The sequence below is a fragment of the Aegilops tauschii genome, chromosome 7, assembly GCF_002575655.3.
Source record: "Aegilops tauschii subsp. strangulata cultivar AL8/78 chromosome 7, Aet v6.0, whole genome shotgun sequence".
Lineage (NCBI taxonomy): Eukaryota > Viridiplantae > Streptophyta > Magnoliopsida > Poales > Poaceae > Aegilops > Aegilops tauschii.
The window spans coordinates 135608072-135629153 of record NC_053041.3 but is presented as its reverse complement, the minus strand read 5'-3'; positions in this window follow the sequence as shown (position 1 = coordinate 135629153).

Sequence of the window (21082 nt, the reverse complement as noted above, 5' to 3'; positions counted from 1 at the left end):
CGCGCCCCAAAATCACATAGGTTATATCGTCCAACGTGTACAGTCATTATACTATCATAAGAATCTAAAAAGCCTACAACTCAAAAGGAAAGTTAAAACTATACAAATTCTACCTAGACTCCCTTTTTTTTTGCGGGTTCTACCTAGAGGCCTACTGTGGCAAAATATATAGTGCATGACAACGGATGCTCGGGCTATTTTAGTGTACGGGAACGGGTGCCCAATGATTTGCCACGAACAAACGAACGGCTCGAGCCGAGCTGTCTTCCGAATCTGCACGTATCTTTGAGAACGACGTCGTCGGTATATGATTTATTTTGCCAGTTACGGTTGTTAGCATCAAAGGTGTTCAAACGAGTACGTAATCTAATTGCTAATTGCTACTAGTAACATTTTATTGTTATTTCTTCCACACTTTTGTCCAGTTAGAGAGGGTTCGTTTGATACTTACTCTGAACATAAGCCCAAGCAGCACCACTACATCAACCCCCGCCAAGAAAAAGACTTCAAGTTAAGACTAAAATCAAAGTATCCGATTGACTTTTAAGGTTGAATGATGCTTCATGCTAAAAACAACGAGAAAAATAAGAACAACTCGAGTAACTTAAAATTGAAGGCTACAAAAGAACACAAAAATATAGACCTTTGGAGGCACTTCTCAAGCTGCCGCAACGACCAAAACAACCACACATATATCGGAAAGGTATCTCCGCCGCGGACCAGTACAAAACACATGCACCAAGGAGCTTCAACGCCCGTCGTCACCGACAAGATGAAGGAGGCTATAGACAAACGGTCTCCGTTGGATCTTGAAGAGGGGATCTGTCGGATTACGGGTTCCGGCAAACCCTTAAGGTTCGAACACTGCGGTGCGCACGAAGATCTCTCTCTCCCTCTAGCTCCCTCTCGCAACGATCTCAAAGCCTAGCTCGCCAAACCCAAAGAACAAGAGACACAAGGGTTTATACTGGTTCGGGCCACCGTTTTGGTGTAATACCCTACTCCAGTGTGGTGTGGTGGATTGCCTCGTGGGCTGAGGATGAACTAGTACAAGGAAAGAACAGCCTCCTGAGGAGAGGTGTTCTTGAGCTCGATGAGCTTGTGGGTGTAAGGGTCACTACTAGGAAAAGGGCTATAGCTAATATGGACATTAATGGCGCACCATGTATGTGGTGCGCCAGCTGCTATATAGCAGTGGCGCACCACATACAGGTGCGCCATTATTGACATATTACTAATGGCGCACCTGGCGTGTGTGGTGCGCCATTAGTAGTTTTGAAAAAAAAATTGTTAGCAGTGGCGCACCAGGGGATAGTGCGCCATTACTAGTTGACATAGTAATGGCGCACCACACTCACCATGCGCCATTAGTAGTTTTGAAAAAAATAAAAAAAAATTGTTAGTAGTGGCGCATCATGGGATAGTGCGCCGTTACTAGTTAGTAATGGCGCACTATCCCATGGTGCGCCACTACAAACATTTTTTTATTTTTTTTTCAAAACTACTAATGGCGCACCACACACCAGGTGCGCCATTAGTAACCCTGGTGCTAAATGCACCCCCCTTGGACCGCCTTTTCAGTTTAAAAATAAATAAAAGAAAATGATGAAAATGTTAAAAAAATAAAAGAAAATAAGTTTCCCATGTGATATGTGGTCTAGTTGTTGGGAAAATTTACAAATATGAATTTCGACTTTATTTGCAAAATATCTCTGGAATTTAGTAAAATGGGAATAACTTTTGCATACGAACTCGGATTAAAAAAATTATATATGAAAAATCATCTACTTGAAAAGTTACATCCGATTTCAACCGGGGGAACCCCGTTGAACATCTTCAAAATCCCCAAAAACCTAACAGAACGAAAGATACGGGGCTTTTAAGATCTAGAGGGGGGAAAATGAAAAAAAATTCAAACTTACTAGTGGCGCACCATTTGCTAGGTGCGGCACTAGTAACAGAAAAAAATTGGTTTAAAAATTTTTTTTTGGATTTTTTTTTCAAAATATGATACGTAATATGACCGGGAAGTTTGAAATATTTTTTCAAAATTTCATCACACTCATGAACATGAACAAAGTCCTAGACATCAACAAGGTTTAATAGGATTGATATGATAGATATATCAACAAGTGCCTGTGAAGTGAGCTGGTGTTGGGGTTGGATAGAACTCTGAAGTTAAGCGTGCTTGGGCTGAAGTAGTGTGAGGATGGGATGACCTTCTGGGAAGTTTGACCACAGAGTGCGATTTGACTTCAGATTAAGCATAATGACCCGAGATTAAGAAAAAATTTGAAAAAAAAATTTCTGATATTTTTTTTTGAAAAAAATTGTTAGTAATGGCGCACTTCTATGTGGTGCGCCATTACTAAGTCAGATACTAATGGCGCACCAGATAGGCATAGTAATGGCGCACTATAGGTGCGCCATTACTATTTGTTACTAATGGCGTGATAATAGTGGCGCACCTATAGTGCACCATTAATGGCCAAAACAGGTGCGCCACTAATTAGCCTTTTCCTAGTAGTGGGTGGTCTGAATGATTCGTCCCCCTCTGGAGTGGTGGCTAGTCCTATTTATAGAGGCCCTGGTCCTCTTCCCAAATATTAGGCGGGAAGGGATCCCACAACGGCCAATTTTGAAGGGAGACAACTAGTACAAGCTATCCTGACAAAAGGTAGTCTTCGCCTGCCAAAGGCTCTGGTGGTGACGCCGTCGTGGGCTCCGCGATGACCTCCGTCCTGTCGTCTTGCTGGTCTTGGTCTGGTTGCACCAATATGGAAACCTTTGCCTGATGCCTCGGGACTCCTCGCCTGCGCTTGTCCCTTTGGCACCAAAGAGAAAACTGGCACTCTGCGCCCGCTGGCGCCCGCCTGGCCTTGGTCGTCATGGCTCACGTCACGTGCACCTCGCGAGGTGCTCCTTGCCTTGATATCTCTGCTCCTCGGGAGCCAGCCTAAGGAGGCTTCCCCTGAGGAGGTCTTGTGTCGTCCGCCTCGCGAGGGTATTGAGTGGTTGTTGATGAAGATGGGCCGTACCAGGCCACTGGCTGAGCCACGCCCTGGGCCGCAGGCAGGCAAGTCTGGGTACCCCTGTTCCCAGGACGCCGACAGTAGCCCCTGGGCCCAAGGCGCGCTCGGACTTGGCTTCGAGGCGAAGCCAAGGGTCAAGTGCAGAGCGCCGCGGGCCCCAATAGCCCACGGCCTTGATTGACGCATGGCGACTGACGGGACGTGGGCGTCTTCGCTTCCCCACGCTGCCTCGGCAACTGCCCGACTGTCAAAAGGCTGGTGCGTGCTGTGGTGTCTTCATTGCCCCCCTTCGTCTTGCTCCAGATCCCCTTTTCTTGCTTCTCGCCCCCAAAGACTCCAGATCCGCGCCAACTCCTCTTCGAGCCCACAATCGATGGCGTCTGGCAAGGCAAAAGCCGCTTCTCCGCCCGCCTCGTACGAGCCAGCTCTGAGCGCGCCCAGCGTTTCAGAGAAGAACCTCGCTGCCACACTCCTGATGACGGCGGAGAGCAGCAATGAGAAGGGGAAGACCACGCTTCGGGCAGGCTCCGCTGAGCCGGAGACCTCAGGTAGCACCTTCTACCCCTTCTTTATGAGTAGTGTCGTCGCGGGGCTCGTTCCCCTTTCTCCGATTTCTTCTACGCCGTCCTTAGCCACTACAAGCTGCATGCCCTTCATCTTCACTCCAACTCCGTCCTCCTCCTGTCGATCTTTGCCTTCTATTGCGAGGCGTTTGTGGGGGTGATGCCGTCCGTGGCGCTGCTTCGCCACTTCTTTTACCTCCGGAACAAGGACGACCACTGCTCCGGGTGTGCCAACTTCATCACGGCCACCGGGACCAACGCGATCTCGAAGGCCGGGAAGAAGGCCGAGAGCTTCAGGAGCAAGTGGGTCCTCATGGACGCCAAGTGCTCCCATCCTCGGTTGGTGTTGCCGACGGAGATGCCCACGCCTCACGACGGGTGGCTCCGCGCGAAGCTCACCGACCCCAGGGCGGAGCAGGTGCTGGAGAAGATGAATGCTGACTTGAAGCCTGACGATCTGTTGGCGGCGAAGCTGACGGGGGCCATGATTGTCAAGGAGTTCCTGGCGCAACGTGTGGCTCCACTCCAGGCGCGCTCGCGCCCCTTGTGGAAGCTTGGGGACGAGGAGGATGACCTCCGTCTGCGCCAAGATGCCTTGTCGGACGAGGAGCTGGGCACGGCTATCCGCCTCTTGATTGGGGACGATCTGGGGTATCCGCCTAGCTCCCACGTTCCCCTGTACCGCCGCCCTGATGGAGCGAAGGTTGCTGCCGCCATGCCCGCCTTCGACGGGCGCGGGCTTGTGCCGCTGGCGCCTTCCGAGGCCCCAGTGGTGACGGCTCCGGTGATGGTGTCTTACGACGACTCCGTCGAGGAGGAGGAGCGGGACTCGGAGGCGACCCGGGAGGGGGCAGGGGAGACTTCCCCTCCGCGCAAGGCTGATCTCCTCTGCGCCTTGCCCGACGATGATGACGCCGGCGACCACTCGGTGAAGGAGGTCACGCCCCCTGCTGGGGTCACCACGAGGTCCAGGGTAACCCCCTAGAAGAAGCCACCGGCTGGGGTCCCGACGAAGAGCATGTCGGCGCTGATCTCCCGAGGCGACGCTCCGGTTCTGACGCCGCCTGGTGCTGCCGACGGGCCAGCTCCGTGGTCTCATCTGTTCCGGGAACTCGTGCGCCGGCGCAGAAGGGCGGTGAGGGCGCCCCTACTTCTGCCGCTCGATCGTCCTCGCAAGGCCCACAGGAGCGTCCCCAGGAGGGGGCGACCTCCACAGCCATGCCGCCTCCGGAGGCGCCCGTTCTCAGTTCGCCGGTCGAGGTTCCACATGAAGGAAATATGCCCTAGAGGCAATAATAAAGTTATTATTTATTTCCTTATATCATGATAAATGTTTATTATTCATGCTAGAATTGTATTAACCGGAAACATGATACATGTGTGAATACATAGACAAACAGAGTGTCACTAGTATGCCTCTACTAGACTAGCTCGTTGATCAAAGATAGTTATGTTTCCTAGCCATAGACATGAGTTGTCATTTGATTAACGGGATCACATCATTAGGAGAATGATGTTGTTGACTTGACCCATTCCGTTAGCTTAGCACTTGATCGTTTAGTATGTTGCTATTGCTTTCTTCATGACTTATACATGTTCCTATGACTATGAGATTATGCAAGTCCCGTTTACCGGAGGAACACTTTGTGTGCTACCAAATTTCACAACGTAACTGGGTGATTATAAAGGTGCTCTACAGGTGTCTCCGAAGGTACTTGTTGGGTTGGCGTATTTCGAGATTAGGATTTGTCACTCCGATTGTCGGAGAGGTATCTCTGGGCCCACTCGGTAATGCACATCACTATAAGCCTGACAAGCATTGTAACTAATGAGTTAGTTGCGGGATGATGTATTACGGAACGAGTAAAGGGATTTGCCGGTAATGAGATTGAACTAGGTATTGAGATACCGACGATCGAATCTCGGGCAATTAACATACCAATGACAAAGGGAACAACGTATGTTGTTATGCGGTTTGACCGATAAAGATCTTTGTAGAATATGTGGGAGCCAATATGAGCATCCAGGTTCCGCTATTGGTTATTGACCGGAGACATGTCTCGGTCATGTCTACATAGTTCTCGAACCCGTAGGGTCCGCACGCTTAAAGTTCTGTGACGATTGGTATTATGAGTTTATGTGTTTTGATGTACCGAAGGTAGTTCGGAGTCCCAGATGAGATCGGGGACATGACGAGGAGTCTTGAAATGGTCGAGACGTAAAGATCGATATATTGGACGACTATATTCGGACATCGGAAAGGTTCCGAGTGATTCGGGTATTTTCGGAGTACCGGGGAGTTACGGGAATTCATCGGGAGAAGTATTGGGCCTTATTGGGCCATACGGGAATAGAGGAGAGATGCCAAAAGGAAGGAGGCGCGCGCCCCCCCTCTGGTCCGAATTGGACAAGGGGTGCAACCCCCTTTTCCTTCTCCCCCTCCCCCTCTTTCCTTCTCTCCTACTCCGAAAAGGAAAGGGGAATCCTACTAGGACTTGGGAGTCCTAGTAGGACTCCCCACACTTGGCGCGCCCCCTCTAGGGCCGGCCTCTCCCTCCCTCCTTTATAGATGGGGGCGGGGGTTGGGGGCACCTCTAGACACAACAATTGATATCTTGATCTCTTAGCCGTGTGCGATGCCCCCCTCCACCATAATACACCTCGATCATATCGTAGCGGTGCTTAGGCGAAGCCCTGCGTCGGTAGCATCATCATCACCGTCATCACGCCCTCGTGCTGACGGAACTCTCCTTCGAAGCTCTGCTGGATCGGAGTTCGTGGGACGTCATCGAGCTGAACGTGTGCTGAACTGGGAGGTGCTGTGTGTTCGGTACTTGGATCGGTCGGATCGTGAAGACGTACGACTACATCAACCGCGTTGTCATAACGCTTCCGCTTTTGGTCTACGAGGGTACATGGACACACTCTCCCCTCTCATTGCTATGCATCACCATGATCCTGTGTGTGCGTAGGAATTTTTTTGAAATTACTACGTTCCCCAACAGTGGCATCCGAGCCTGGTTTTATGTGTTGATGTTATTTGCATGAGTAGAACACAAGTGAGTTGTGGGCGATACAAGTCATACTACTTACCAGCATGTCACACTTTGGTTCGGCGGTATTGTTGGATGAAGCGGCCCGGACCGACATTACGCGCACATATGGCCTCGGAACACTGAGACCGAAAGGTCGAGCGTGAATCATATAGTAGATATGATCAACATAGTGATGTTCACCATTGAAACTACTCCATCTCACGTGATGATCGGACATGGTTTAGTTGATATGGATCACGTGACCACTTAGAGGATTAGAGGGATGTCTATCTAAGTGGGAGTTCTTAAGTAATATGATTAATTGAACTTTAATTTATCATGAACTTAGTCCTGATAGTATTAGCATATCTATGTTGTAGATAAATAGCTCGCGTTGTTACTCCCCGTTTATGTTTTGATATGTTCCTAGAGAAAACTAAGTTGAAAGATGTTAGTAGCAATGATGCGGATTTGGTCTGTGATCTGAGGATTAACCTCATTTGCTGCACAGAAGTATTATGTCCTTAATGCACCGCTAGGTGACAGAACTATTGTAGGAGCAGATGCAGACGTTATGAACATTTGACAAAAGCTCGGTATGATGACTACCTGATAGTTTAGTGCACCATGCTTTACGGCTTAGAATCAGGGCATCAAAGATGTTTTTGAAACGCCACGGAGCATATGAGATGTTCCAGGAGTTGAAATTAGTATTTCAGACTCATGCCCATGTCGAAAGGTATGAGACCTTTGACAAGTACTTTGCCTACAAGATGGAGGAGAATAGTTCAGCTAGTGAGCATGTGCTTAGAATGTCTGGGTACTACAATTGCTTGAATCAAGTGGGAGTTAATCTTCCAGATAAGATAGTGATTGACAAAATTCTCTAGTCACCATCACCAAGTTAGTAGAACTTCGTGATGAACTATAGTATGCAAGGGATGACGAAAATGATTCCCGAAGCTCTTCGCGATGTTGAAATCAGCGAAGATAGAAATCAAGAAAAAGCATCAAGTGTTGATGGTTGACAAGACCACTAAGTTTCAAGTAAAAGGGCAAGGGAAAGAAGGGGAACTTCAAGAAGAACGGCAAGCAAGTTGCTGCTCGAAGTGAAGAAACCCAAGTCTAGACTAAAGCCTGAAACTGAGTGCTTCTACTGCAAAGGAAATGGTCACTGGAAGCGGAAATGCCCTGAATATTTGGTGGATAAGAAGGATGGCAAAGTGAACAAGGGTATATTTGATATACAGGTTATTGATGTGTACCTTACTAGTGTTTATAGTAGCCCCTGGGTATTTGATACTTGTTCGGTTGCTAAAAATTAGTAACTCGAACAGGAGTTACAGAATAAACAGAGACTAGTTGAGGGTGAAGTGACGATGTGTGTTGGAAGTGGTTCCAAGATTGATATGATCATCATCGCACACTCCCTATACTTTCGGGATTAGTGTTAAACCTAAATAAGTGTTATTTGGAGTTTTCGTTGAGCATGAATATGATTTGATCATTTTTATTGCAATACAGTTATTCATTTAAAGTCAGAGAATAATTGTTGTTCTGTTTACATGAATAAAACCTTCGATGGTCATACACCCAATAAAAATAGTTTATTGGATCTCGATCGTAGTAATACACATATTCATAATATTGATGCCAAAAGATGCAAAGTTGATAATGATAGTGCAACTTATTTGTGGCACTGCCGTTTAGGTCATATTAATGTAAAGCGCATGAAGAAACTCCATGCTGATGGGCTTTTGGAATCACTTGATTATGAATCACTTGATGCTTGTGAACCATGCCTCATGGGCAAGATGACTAAGACTCCGGTCTCTAGAACATGGAGCAAGCAACTGACTTATTGGAAATAATACATACTGATGTATGCGGTCTAATGAGTGTTGAAGCTCACGGCAAGTATCATTATTTTCTGACCTTCACAGATGATTTGAGCAGGTATAGGTATATCTACTTAATGAAACACAAGTCTGAAACATTTGAAACGTTCAAAAATTTCAGAGTGAAGTGAGGAATCATCGTAATAAGAAAATTAAGTTTCTACGATCTGATCGTAGAGGCGAATATTTGAGTTACGAGTTTGGTCTTCAATTAAAACAATGTGGAATAGTTTCACAAACTCATGCCACCTGGCACACCACATCATAATGGTGTGTCCGAACGTCATAACCGTACTTTATTGCATATAGTGCAATCTATGATGTCTCTTACCGATTTACCACTATCGTTTTGGGGTTATGCATTAGAGACAGCTGCATTCATGTTAAATAGGGCACCGTCAAAATCCGTTGAGACGACACAGTATGAACTATGGTTTAGCAAGAAACCTAAGCTGTCGTTTCTTAAAGTTTGGGGTTGCGATGCTTATGTGAAAAAGGTTTCAGCATGATAAGCTCAAACCCAAATCAAAGAAGTGCGTCTTCATAGGATACCCAAAAGAGAGTATTGGGTACACCTTCTATCACAGATCCGAAGGCAAGATCTTTGTTTCTTAAAATGGATCCTTTCTAGAGAAGGAGTTTCTCTCGAAAGAAGTGAGTGGGAGGAAAGTAGAACTTGATGAGGTAATTGTACCTTCTCCCGAATTGGAAAGAAGTTCATCACAGAAATCAGTTCCAGTGATGTCTACACCAATTAGTGAGGAAGCTAATGATGATGATCATAAAACTTCAGATCAAGTTACTACCAAACCTTGTAGGTCAACCAGAGTACGTTCCGCACTAGAGTGGTACGGTAATCCTGTTCTGGAGGTCATGTTACTAGACCATGATGAACCTACAAACTATGAGGAAGCGATGATGAGCCCAGATTCCGCAAAATGGCTTGAGGCCATTAAATCTGAGATAGGATCCATGTACGAGAACAAAGTGTGGACTTTGGTGGATTTGCCCGATGATCGGCAAGCCATAGAAAATAAATGGATCTTCAAGAGGAAGACTGACGCTGACGGTAATGTTACTGTTTACAAAGCTCGACTTGTTGCAAAAGGTTTTCGACAAGTTCAAGGAGTTGACTACGATGAGATCTTCTCACCCGTAGCGATGCTTAAGTCTGTCTGAATCATGTCAGCAGTTGCCACATTTTATGAAATCTGGCAAATGGATGTCAAAAACTGCATTCCTTAATGAATTTATTAAAGAAGAGTTGTATATGATGCAACCAGAAGGTTTTATCGATCCTAAAGTTGCTAACAAAGTGTGCAAGTTCCAGCGATCCATCTATGGACTGGTGCAAGCATCTCAGAGTTGGAATATACGCTTTGATAAGATGATCAAAGCATATAGTTTTATACAGACTTACGGTGAAGCCTGTATTTACAAGAAAGTGAGTGGGAGCACTACAGCCTTTCTGATAAGTATATGTGAGTGACATATTGTTGATCGGAAATGATGTAGAATTTTTTGGAAAGCATAAAGGAGTGTTTGAAAAGGAGTTTTTCAAAGAAAGACCTCAGTGAAGCTGCTTACACATTAAGCATCAAGATCTATAGAGATAGATCAAGAGGCTTGATAAGATTTTCAATGAGTACATACCTTGACAAGATTTTGAAGTAGTTCAAAATGGAATAGTCAAAGAAGGAGTTCTTGCCTGTGTTGCAAGGTGTGAAGTTGAGTAAGACTCAAAGCCCGACCACGGCAGAAGATAGAGAGAGAATGAAAGTCATTCCCTATGCCTTAGCCATAGGTTCTATAAAGTATGCCATACTATGTAGCAGACCTATTGTATACCCTGCCCTGAGTTTAGTAAGGGAGTACAATAGTGATCTAGGATTAGATCACTGGACATTGGTCAAAATTATCCTTAGAGAACTAAGGAAATATTTCTCGGTTATGGAGGTGATAAAGAGTTCGTCGCAAAGAGTTACGTCGATGCAAGCGTTGACACCAATCTGGATGACTCTGAGTCTCGATCTGGATACATATTGAAAGTGGGAGCAATTAGCTAGAGTAGCTCCGTGCACAGCATTGTAGACATAGAAATTTGCAATATACATACGGATCTGAATGTGTCAGACCCGTTGACTAAACTTCTCTCATAAGGAAAACATGATCACACCTTAGTACTCTTTGCGTGTTAATCACATAGCGATGTGAACTAGATTATTGACTCTAGTAAACCCTTTGGGTGTTAGTTACATAGCGATGTGAACTGATCACATAAAGATGTGAACTATTGGTGTTAAATCACATGACGATGTGAACTAGATTATTGACTCTAGTGCAAGTGGGAGACTCAAGGAAATATGCCTGTCGGTGTGGAACGACACCTCTGGGATCACAAGAATCCCTACTATGGTTGCCGGGGCGCAGGGTTGCGAGAAGAGCAGGATTAGTAATCAGCACAAGGATTGTTTACCCAGGTTCGGGCCGCGAGGATGCGTAAAACCCTAGTCCTGCTTTGGTGGGTGTATTTCAGAGAGTTCTTGAGCTCTCGAACTAGCTATGGTGGGGTGCGCGGTCCCAGAGAGCCGAATCCTTCTCCAGTATGCCATGGGCCTCCTTTTATAGTCGAAAGGGGCTGCCACAGTGGCATACAGGAGGTGGAAAGGCGTACAGTATTGCGAGCTTATCGCTCATATTACAGGACAAGACGCATTTAATGCGCCGCTAAGGTGTCCCCTAGCTTTATCGGGGACGGGGGCGAGGCCCGTCCCGTCCGTCGCCGCTCCTCCTCGCTTTGACACGCGCCCCGACCAGTGATGCATGTGGCGCCATGTAGGCCGGCAGGCAGCTGAGGTGGCGCGGTGGTGGAGCCTCCACGAAGATCTGCATGCCGCCACGCAGGCGCTTAACGAGTTGGCCCGGGAGCTGCATGTTGCCACGCAGGTGCCTGCCCAGCTGGTTGAGCTGGCAGCTGCATGCGAACGGCGGTGGAAACTTGGTTGGTGCGGGCCCGGCAATGGCCCCGCTGGCGTCCTCGGTGAGGGCCTTGCCGGGTGGCCCGGCAAGGGTCTTGTCGTGGCGCGCTGTCGTTGTCGGTGTCAAAACCGGCGGATCTCGGGTAGGGGGTCCCGAACTGTGCGTCTAAGGCGGATGGTAACAGGAGGCGAGGGACACAATGTTTACCCAGGTTCGGGCCCTCTCGATGGAGGTAATACCCTACTTCCTGCTTGATTGATCTTGATGATATGAGTATTACAAGAGTTGATCTACCACGAGATTGTAGAGGCTAAACCCTAGAAGCTAGCCTATGATTATGATTGTTCTTGTCCTACGGACTAAACCCTCCGGTTTATATAGACACCGGAGGGGGCTAGGGTTACACAGAGTCGGTTACAAGGGAGGAGATCTACATATCCGTATTGCCAAGCTTGCCTTCCACGCAAAGAAGAGTCCCATCCGGACACGGGAGGAAGTCTTGAGTCTTGTATCTTCATAGTCCAACAGTCCGGCTAAAGTACATAGTCCGGCCGTCCGAGGACCCCCTAATCCAGGACTCCCTCAGTAGCCCCTGAACCAGGCTTCAATGACGATGAGTCCGGCGCGCAGATTGTCTTTGGCATTGCAAGGCGGGTTCCTCCTCCGAATACTCCATAGAAGATTTTGAACACAAGGATCGTGTCCGGCTCTGCAAAATAAATCCCACATACCACCGTAGAGAGTATAATATTCCACAAATCTAATCTGCTGACAAGTTTCATAGCATGACATCACGCCACGGCCCGGTCATTATTCGAACCGTTTTTCCCAACTAGCTACTACACATATTGCGAGGCGGTTTTCTTGGCACGTTTGTCGAAGCAGAGATCGTGTCCCCTTATCACGGGATTCTCATCAATATGGGTGTGGGTAACCCAACCGTGCCATCAATTGCGGCGCTTGGAGAATAAGCGAGTTTACCAGGCAGGTGGGGAGGCGCATAGCGTCTTCCGCCTTTATAAAGGGACAAGGACTCATCTTTTTCACCCACGCCTTCTTCTTCCTTACTCATCCATTCTTGCGCACTCGAGCTCCAGCGCCCAAGTCCGCATTTTCTCCTCAAAACCACTCCAAGCATGTCCGGAGCGGGAGGCAAGTGGATGGTCTCTTCCGTTACGAAGGAGGACATTACAAAGCTCCGGGGAGCCGGATACTTGGCCGCAGATATCGCGCACTGGCTACCAGATGCGGGGCAGATCGTCCCTACTCCAGAACCCCATGAGAGGGTGGTATTTCTTACCCACTTCGTCCGCGGACTGGGATTTCCCCTCCACCTGTTTGTTCACGGGCTCATGTTTTACTACGGGCTGGATTTTCATGATCTGGCCCCCAATTTCATCCTCAACATCTCGGCGTTTATCGTCGTGTGCGAGGCCTTCCTCCGCGTCAAGCCCCACTTTGGCCTGTGGCTGAAGACCTTCAATGTAAAACCGAAGGTGGTGGTTGGCCAGCAAGCGGAGTGTGGAGGCGCCATGGTGGGCAAAATGCCCAACGTCACCTGGCTCGAGGGCTCCTTCGTGGAGACCATAGAGGGATGGCAATCGGGGTGGTTCTACATCACCGAGCCGCGCGACACCAACTGGGTGGCGGCCCCCGAATTTCGATCCGGCATCCCCATGCGGCTCACCTCCTGGAAAGAGAAGGGCCTATCCTGGGGTTCGTCGGTGGAGCTGACCGGACTACAGAAATGTGTCCGGAACATGATGAGCAAGAAAATCAAGCTCGTCAACATGGTCCAGGTCATGCTCTTCCGCCGGATCCTCCCGTGTCAAAGACGGGCATTCAATATGTGGGAGTTTGACCCGGCCGAACACCAGACGCTGCGAGAGCTTTTCTACACGACGCACAAAGACGTCTGGAAGGTGCTGTTCAAGGGCGCTGAGGTACCTCCTCCCCTTACCGAAGATCGTGGACTTAGCGCCAAGCGCCCTGCCAATCCGGTAAGTTTTTCACATTTCACAAGATGTTCCTTTCCCCAGTATAACTATGTGAAGGAACTGAGCCTCCACGCCATTTTAACAGGACCGGGTAGCGACAGCAGAGCAGATTGATTGTCCAGCCCCTCTGCCCGAAGATCCCGGAAATGCTCTCTTAACGGAGATGGTGGTTCCAGCGCCTTATAAGGTGCCGGAGAAGAAGGCCAAGAAGAAGGCCACGGGGACCAGGAAAGGTCTCCGGCGCAAGGTTGTATCGGACTCATCGTCCGATAACACCGAAGCACCCTCCTCCCATGAAGACGAGGAGGAGGAAGAGGAAAGTTCTCCCCCCCCCCCAGCCGGGGGAGACAAGAAAAGGAAGGCCGCCCCATCTGGGGAGGCTGAAGGGTCCAAGAAGGGAAGGACCCTCCTTCCGGACAACTCCACAACCGCCGCCTATAGCGACGACGAGTGGCTGCCCAGGGATAAGCCCCTGGTGAAGTCGTAAGTATCCGGATACTATAACAATTCTTGGTACGTTTTATTTTACTGCTTCTTATCACGCCGAACATGATTATGCAGTCCCTCTCGAGCCCATATCGACGTATCTTCGTCGGATGATTCTTTGGGCCCGTCGGATATGAACAACGACTCACTCCCGACCGCCTCCTCCCCCCGCCCTGCGGACGACACTGAGGTGTTGTCTCAAAGGGCACTGAACCAAGGGGAGACGGCTCCGGAGGCGCCCCAAGGCGACATTCCAGGTGCTGGACGCACGAGGGGCAAGACTCCCCTGGGCCCAAACGCCGGGGGCAGCAAGCCTAGCCCCCAGCCGAATACTGTGCCGGAACCTCCAGTGGTTCCGGATTCTGTCAGGCAACCCCTCGCCAAGGGGGGCGAGCCGTCCGTGCCGATGGCCTCTGTCCATCCAGAGGCATCGGACAACTTGCTGGAAGCGCTTCGCGTCACTTCCATCGATGAAGAGCACCGCACTGTTATGAGTGCGGTGGTAAAAAAGGTTCAGTCCGCCAAAAGCGGACTGACTGAAGCCTGTGCCAGCCTCCTAACAGGCTTTGAGGTAAGTAATCAAATTATAAGAAAATGTTACAGCATAGACAGTAGCCCCTGATGCTCTATTTGGCATTCACGAAGAAAGGCCGAATAGAGGATCAAATAATAACCGCAGGAGTCTAATCTGAATGTGTCTATGTGAATAAGCAGGCTTCACTGCTGGCCGCTGCTGCTCGTACTGCGGAGGTCGCCGTACTGAAGCGGGACCTTGAGCGGTCCAAGGAAGAGCTCGGCCTTACCAAGAGGTAGCTCGAAGAGAACAAAGGTAAGTGATACCCCGTCTGTATATTGATAAAGGAAAATGTGGTTTTTGAATAATAGGATCGTCATGAATTTTGCTAGGGGCCACGACCGAAGTGGCGGCCCTGAAGAAGGCGCTGTCCGAGGCCGAAGACAAAGCGGCCAAGGAGCGCATCGAGCGAGAGAAGTAAGAAGCCCGAGTCGACGAGGTGCAGCAAGAGCTCCAGGCTCTTGTCAAGAAACACGAGTCCTTGGAGCATGACTCTAAGACACAAGGGTCCGAGCTTGCGAAGGCCATCGAAAACGCACAACATGCCAGGGCCGAAGCCCAAAAGGCCCTCCAGGAGATTGAGGTGGTTAAGAAGATAGCGGCGGGTAAGGCATTCATTATGCAAAGCAAGCATGTGAAGGAAACTTTCCTTTTACTTACCCGAGTTCGGAGCTCTCCAGGAGCGTTCGCAGATCTACCCCACAGTGTGTCGGATGCCGCGGAGTTCTACCGGGCCGAGGAGGGGAGCTCGACGGAGAAGTTGTTATGGTCTCAGTATACTGGGACCGAACATCCGGTGCCCCTGAGCGACCAGTTGAAGCAACTGGTCGAGCTGCACAAGGCGGCCGAACTGGCCATGAAGGGTCTCATAGTCCGGATGTGGCCTGGCGAGCCCCTGCCTGGCAGCTACTTCGGCCTGGTGAGGTGGCTTGTAAATGCCTGCCCCCGGTTTGAAGTCATAAAGCGGTCCGTCTGCATTGAAGGTGCGCGCAGGGCTTTTGCCCGGGCGAAAGTGCACTGGGCAAAGCTGGACGCCGAAAAGCTGGTGAAGGAGGGGCCACCCGAGGGCAAGGAGCATCGCCACCCCGAAAAGTATTATGACAATGTCCTGAAGGGTGCTCGCCTTGTGGCGGAGGAATGTGCTAAGGATGTAATATTTGAATGAATGTACTCATGTGATCCTGTAATATGAAACGAGTTCATGTGCGCTATGCAACGCTTTGTTAATTTAAAATATTACCTTCTGTGCGGCCGTTTACAAAATCTAAGAGTTGGCCAGTCGTCGGCTTCTGCCCCCATGTAACTAGTACCGAGGTGTTCGGGATAAACCTGAGCACTCTTTATCCCAATTTTGGGTCCTTCAAAGGAGGTGTTCAGCACAAAGAACCAGACAATCGGACTATAAAGCTTTATCACTCTCACTTAGCCATAGAAGTCTACAATTTTAAATTTTGGCGAAGCCCCTAGTATTCGGAAGACCGAATTTGGGGCGCTATATACGCCTAAGTCGGGCAAGGCCGACTCCTCGCCCGAAGCGAAAGAAGTCTTTAAGGACTTGAGACCTCTCGAACAGGGACCAGCTCTCACCTCATCATGACAGTCAGTTTTCGGCTTTCTCTACTGAGGTGCTCGTCCGGAAGAACCGGGACACAATCGCAGTAGTTCTCCCAGTGCTACCTTAGCCGATATAGCGGAACGTAAGGTACCAAAACGTGGGAGCCGGGCAAACCCAACTATTGACCCAAGACATGATTCGGAGCTGATGCATATAATGCTATAAGTTCGGGGTGCCGCACTGTCGAAAGGTTCGGACTTTTCACGCCGTGTTGTGGGGTATACTGAAGCCCCTGGCGCACTGGTCGTACCAAAATGTACGGGTGCAATTTGTCGTAAAATAAGCAGACAATGAAAAAGGAAATGCAATAATAGACTAACGCTATGCATTGTTATTTAAATAATACGTCAAAGCGTACGGATACAAGTAGTGAAATAAGCAAAAAAGGACTATTTGACATGTCCTATCCAAGGGCAGGCTGCGTATGGGTATGTAAAACGGGTATCCGATCATTATCAGAGACCACCTGGGGATTCCCTTGTACGTCAGAGCGTCTTGCTTCCTTGGTATTTCCTTCCTGCAATGAGTCCACAATCAGACTGCCGGAGAGGTCTTCCAGAGAGGAAAGTCCTGAAAGAGAAAAAATGATAAAGGTATACGTGCCCTGGGGCGGTTGAGCCGCATTGTGGGCCGTGCCATAGCCATGCCTCCGCCTATGCCCATGGTATCTTGAGTGCGTAGTTATGTACGCGCGACACAGGTTTCGCCGCTTGACTTGGACTATGATGGAGGCCAAATTGCTATCCGAGCTCTGAACGTGCCTGGAGATCCTGTTGCAGGTTATTCCAGACTCGCTTGAAGGTGTCCGGCGGCCTTTTCACCGAATTGGCGGTTAGCCTCAGAAGGCTGCTTTGTGCTTCCGCTGCGAGGGCTGCAGTGTGCTCCTCTGTGCGGAGCGAGTGTTCTGTGTTTCCATTAACTGTTATAACTCTGCGGGGTCCTGGCATTTTCAGCTTGAGGTACGCATAATGCGGAACCGCGTTGAATCTAGCAAATGCGGTTCGTCCGAGTAGTGCGTGATAGCCACTACGGAAGGGGACGATATCGAAGATTAATTCCTCGCTTCGGAAGTTGTCTGGAGATCTGAAGACCACTTCCAATGTGATTGAGCCCGTGCAACAGGCCTCTACACCTGGTATGACACCCTTGAAGGTGGTTTTTGTGGGTTTGATCCTTGAGGGGTCTATACCCATTTTGCGCATTGTGTCCTGATAAAGCAGGTTCAGGCTGCTGCCACCATCCATAAGGACTCGAGTGAGGTGAAATCCGTCAATGATGGGATCAAGAACCAATACGGCAGAACCGCCATGATGGATACTAGTGGGGTGGTCCCTACGATCGAAAGTGATCGGACAAGAAGACCATGGGTTGAATTTTGGGGCGACTGGCTCCATCACATAGACATCCCTTAGTGCACGCTTCAGTTCCCTCTTGGGAATATGGGTTGCGTATATCATGTTCACCATTTTCACTTGTGGAGGAAAACTTTCTGTCCTCCTGTGTTCAGCGGCCGAGTCTCCTCCTCGTTGTCGCTATGCAGCCCCTTGTCCTTGTTTTCGGCATTCAACTTGCCGGCCTGCTTGAACACCCAGCATTGTCTGTTGGTGTGATTGGCTGGCTTATCGGGGGTGCCCTGAATTTGACACGAGCGATGGAGTATGCGGTCCAAACTGGACGGGCCCGGATTGCTTCTTTTGAACGGTGTCTTCCGCTGACCGGATTTAGAGCCACTGAATCCGGCATTAACTGTCGTGTCTTCGGCGTTGTCGCCGTTGTTGCGGTGCTTGTGTCTGTTGCGACGTGGTCTGCCGTTACTATCTTTGGCATCTGAATTGCCATGATTTCTTGATGTGTTGTTGCTGCGAGCCAGCCAACTGTCCTCGCCCGCGCAAAAGCGGGTCATGATTGTCGTGAGGGCTGCCATAGACTTCGGCTTCTCTTGGCCGAGGTGCCGGGCAAGCCACTCGTCACGGATGTTATGCTTAAATGCCGCTAAGGCCTCTTCATCCGGACAGTCGACAATTTGGTTCTTTTTAGTTAGGAACCGGGTCCAGAATTTCCTGGCCGATTCCCCTGGCTGCTGAGTTATATGGCTCAAGTCATCAGCATCCGGTGGTCGCACATAAGTGCCCTGGAAGTTGTCAAGGAATGCATCTTCCAAATCCTCCCAACTGCCAATGGAGTTTGCTGGCAGGCTATTCAGCCAATGCCGAGCTGGTCCTTTGAGTTTTAGTGGTAGGTACTTGATGGCATGCAGATCGTCGCCGCGGGCCATGTGGATGTGGAGGAGGAAATCCTCGATCCATACCGCGGGGTCTGTTGTACCATCATATGATTCAATGTTCACGGGTTTAAATCCTTCTGGGAATTCGTGATCCATCACTTCATCGGTGAAGCATAGGGGGTGTGCGGCGCCTCTGTGTCGGGCTATGTCACGACGCAGTTCATACGAGTCTTGTCTACTGTATTCCGCCTGGCGGGATTTGCTTTTAGTGTATCCGGCGTGACGATCATCGTCACGCGTTGGGGCGCGCCCCCGTGATCCGTAGATTGATCTTGTATGTCCTGCTTTGTTTTCCAATACGTCTCGCAGGTCCCGCGTGTTGCCCCCGGCCTTGGTGTTTTTGTTTGAATGGCGATGGGGTGCGGGCTGGACTTCGGGCTGATATGCCACTCTGTCTCGGCCACGAGGTGGCTGATCAGCCGCATCATACGCTGGTAATGTAGGTTTTAATGCTTCCTCCTCGAGTTGGGGTAGCAACCTGCGCTTTGGGTAACTCTTGGTTGGGCGTTCGAGTTCGTATTCCTCGACCGCCAGGACCTCGGTCCATCTATCTGCTAGCAGTTCTTGGTCAGCTCGAAGCTGTTGTTGCTTTTTCTTCAGGCTATTTGCTGTGGCTATAAGCCGGTGCTTGAAGTGCTCCTGCTCGACGGGGTCCTCAGGCATGATAAATTCTTCGTCGCCGAGGCTCACCTCATCTTTGGAGAGAGGCATGTAATTGTCATCCTCTGATTCTCCGTCTGCTGCCTGTTCTTGAGGGCTGGCCTACCCATCCTCCCGCTCGATGCCTGGCTGGGAGGGATTGTCTTCGTCTTCGGCACTATCTGGAGCGTTATTGTCTCTTGTGCCGGTATCGCTGCTTTTGCTATGGCGGGACTTAGAGCGGCGCCGCTGACGCCGGTGCTTGAATTGCTTCTTGGAGGGATTATCCTCTGTTGCTTTATCGCCATCGCCTTCTTTGGGGGTGTCCACCATGTATATATCATATGATGAGGTGGCAGTCTAGCGCCCTGTGGGCGGTGGTTCCTGTTCGTCTCCTGCATCGTCGTCCATACCGTCGATGTCTTCGGAGCCGAAATCGAGCATGTCGGTTAAGTCATCGACAGTGGCTATTAAGTGGGTGGTGGGTGGGGAACGAATTTCCTCGTCGTCCGCTTCCCACTCAAGCTGGACATAGTTCGGCCAAGGGTATCCAGACAAGGAGAGAGACCTTAATGAATTTAGCACGTTGCCCAGTGGCGAGTGTTGAAAGATATCCGCGGAGGAAAACTCCATGATCGGTGCCCAATCAGATTCGATAGGCACGGATGCAGGCGGTTCGGAGCCCGTGGCCGGCGAGGAATCCAGGTGTCCGGCAACACGGGTCTCATAGGTGGTGAAGTCAGTATTCGGCTCTATCGCCGCTGAGTGTGCGGTCTCCGTGGCGGGGTCCATCCACCCTCCTCGGACGGCGCAATCTGCTCCGGATTGAGAGCTGGAGTAGCTACAGGTGGGATCTCCTGAACACTGTCCGACGGCAGAGCTAAGTCATGCCCATCGTGACTGTGCGGCGCACCTGACATGGGCTCGAATCCGTCGAAGATCAAGTCTCCACGGATGTCGGCAGTATAGTTCAAGCTTCCAAACCTGACCTGACGGCCAGGGGCGTAGCTTTCGATCTGCTCCAGATGGCCAAGCGAGTTGGCCCGCAGTACGAAGCCGCCGAATACGAAGATCTACCCCGGGGAGCAAAAACCTCACCCTGAATTGCATCGTTGTCGATGATCGAAGGAGCCATCAAGCCTTATGGTGACGGCACAGTGGAACTCTCAATGAAAGCACCAATGTCGGTGCCAAAACCGGCGGATCTCGGGTAGGGGGTCCCGAACTGTGCGTCTAAGGCGGATGGTAACAGGAGGCGGGGGACACAATGTTTACCCAGGTTAGGGCCCTCTCGATGGAGGTAATACCCTACTTCCTGCTTGATTGATCTTGATGATATGAGTATTACAAGAGTTGATCTACCACGAGATCGTAGAGGCTAAACCCCAGAAGCTAGCCTATGATTATGATTGTTCTTGTCCTACGGACTAAACCCTCCGGTTTATATAGACACCGGAGGGGGCTAGGGTTACACAGAGTCGGTTACAAGGGAGGAGATCTACATATCCGTATTGCCAAGCTTGCCTTCCACGCAAAGAAGAGTCCCATCCGGACACGGGAGGAAGTCTTGAGTCTTGTATCTTCATAGTCCAACAGTCCGGCTAAAGTACATAGTCCGGCCGTCCGAGGACCCCCTAATCTAGGACTCCCTCAGTCGTCCCCGGCAAGGACCTTGCCGGGGGTCTGGTGGCCTTCCTCGGCAAGGGTCTTGCCGAGGGTCGTCGTCTTCTAATCCTCATCTAATCTTGAGTATTCCTTGTCTTCACATAGATCTGCATTCCACCACAGAGGTGCCTCCCGAGCCCTGGCCCAACGTGGTTGATGGTGTGGGCTCAAGGGTGGCTCGCTCTATTGGTGTTTGGGCGTGCTGTCCCAGCAAGGGCCTTGCCGGGGCTGCTGAGGCCGTCCCCGGCAAGGGTCTTGCCTGGGGAAACTGCTCCGCCCCTCTGCTTCTTTGCGTCCTTGGTCTTGGCGTTGCTC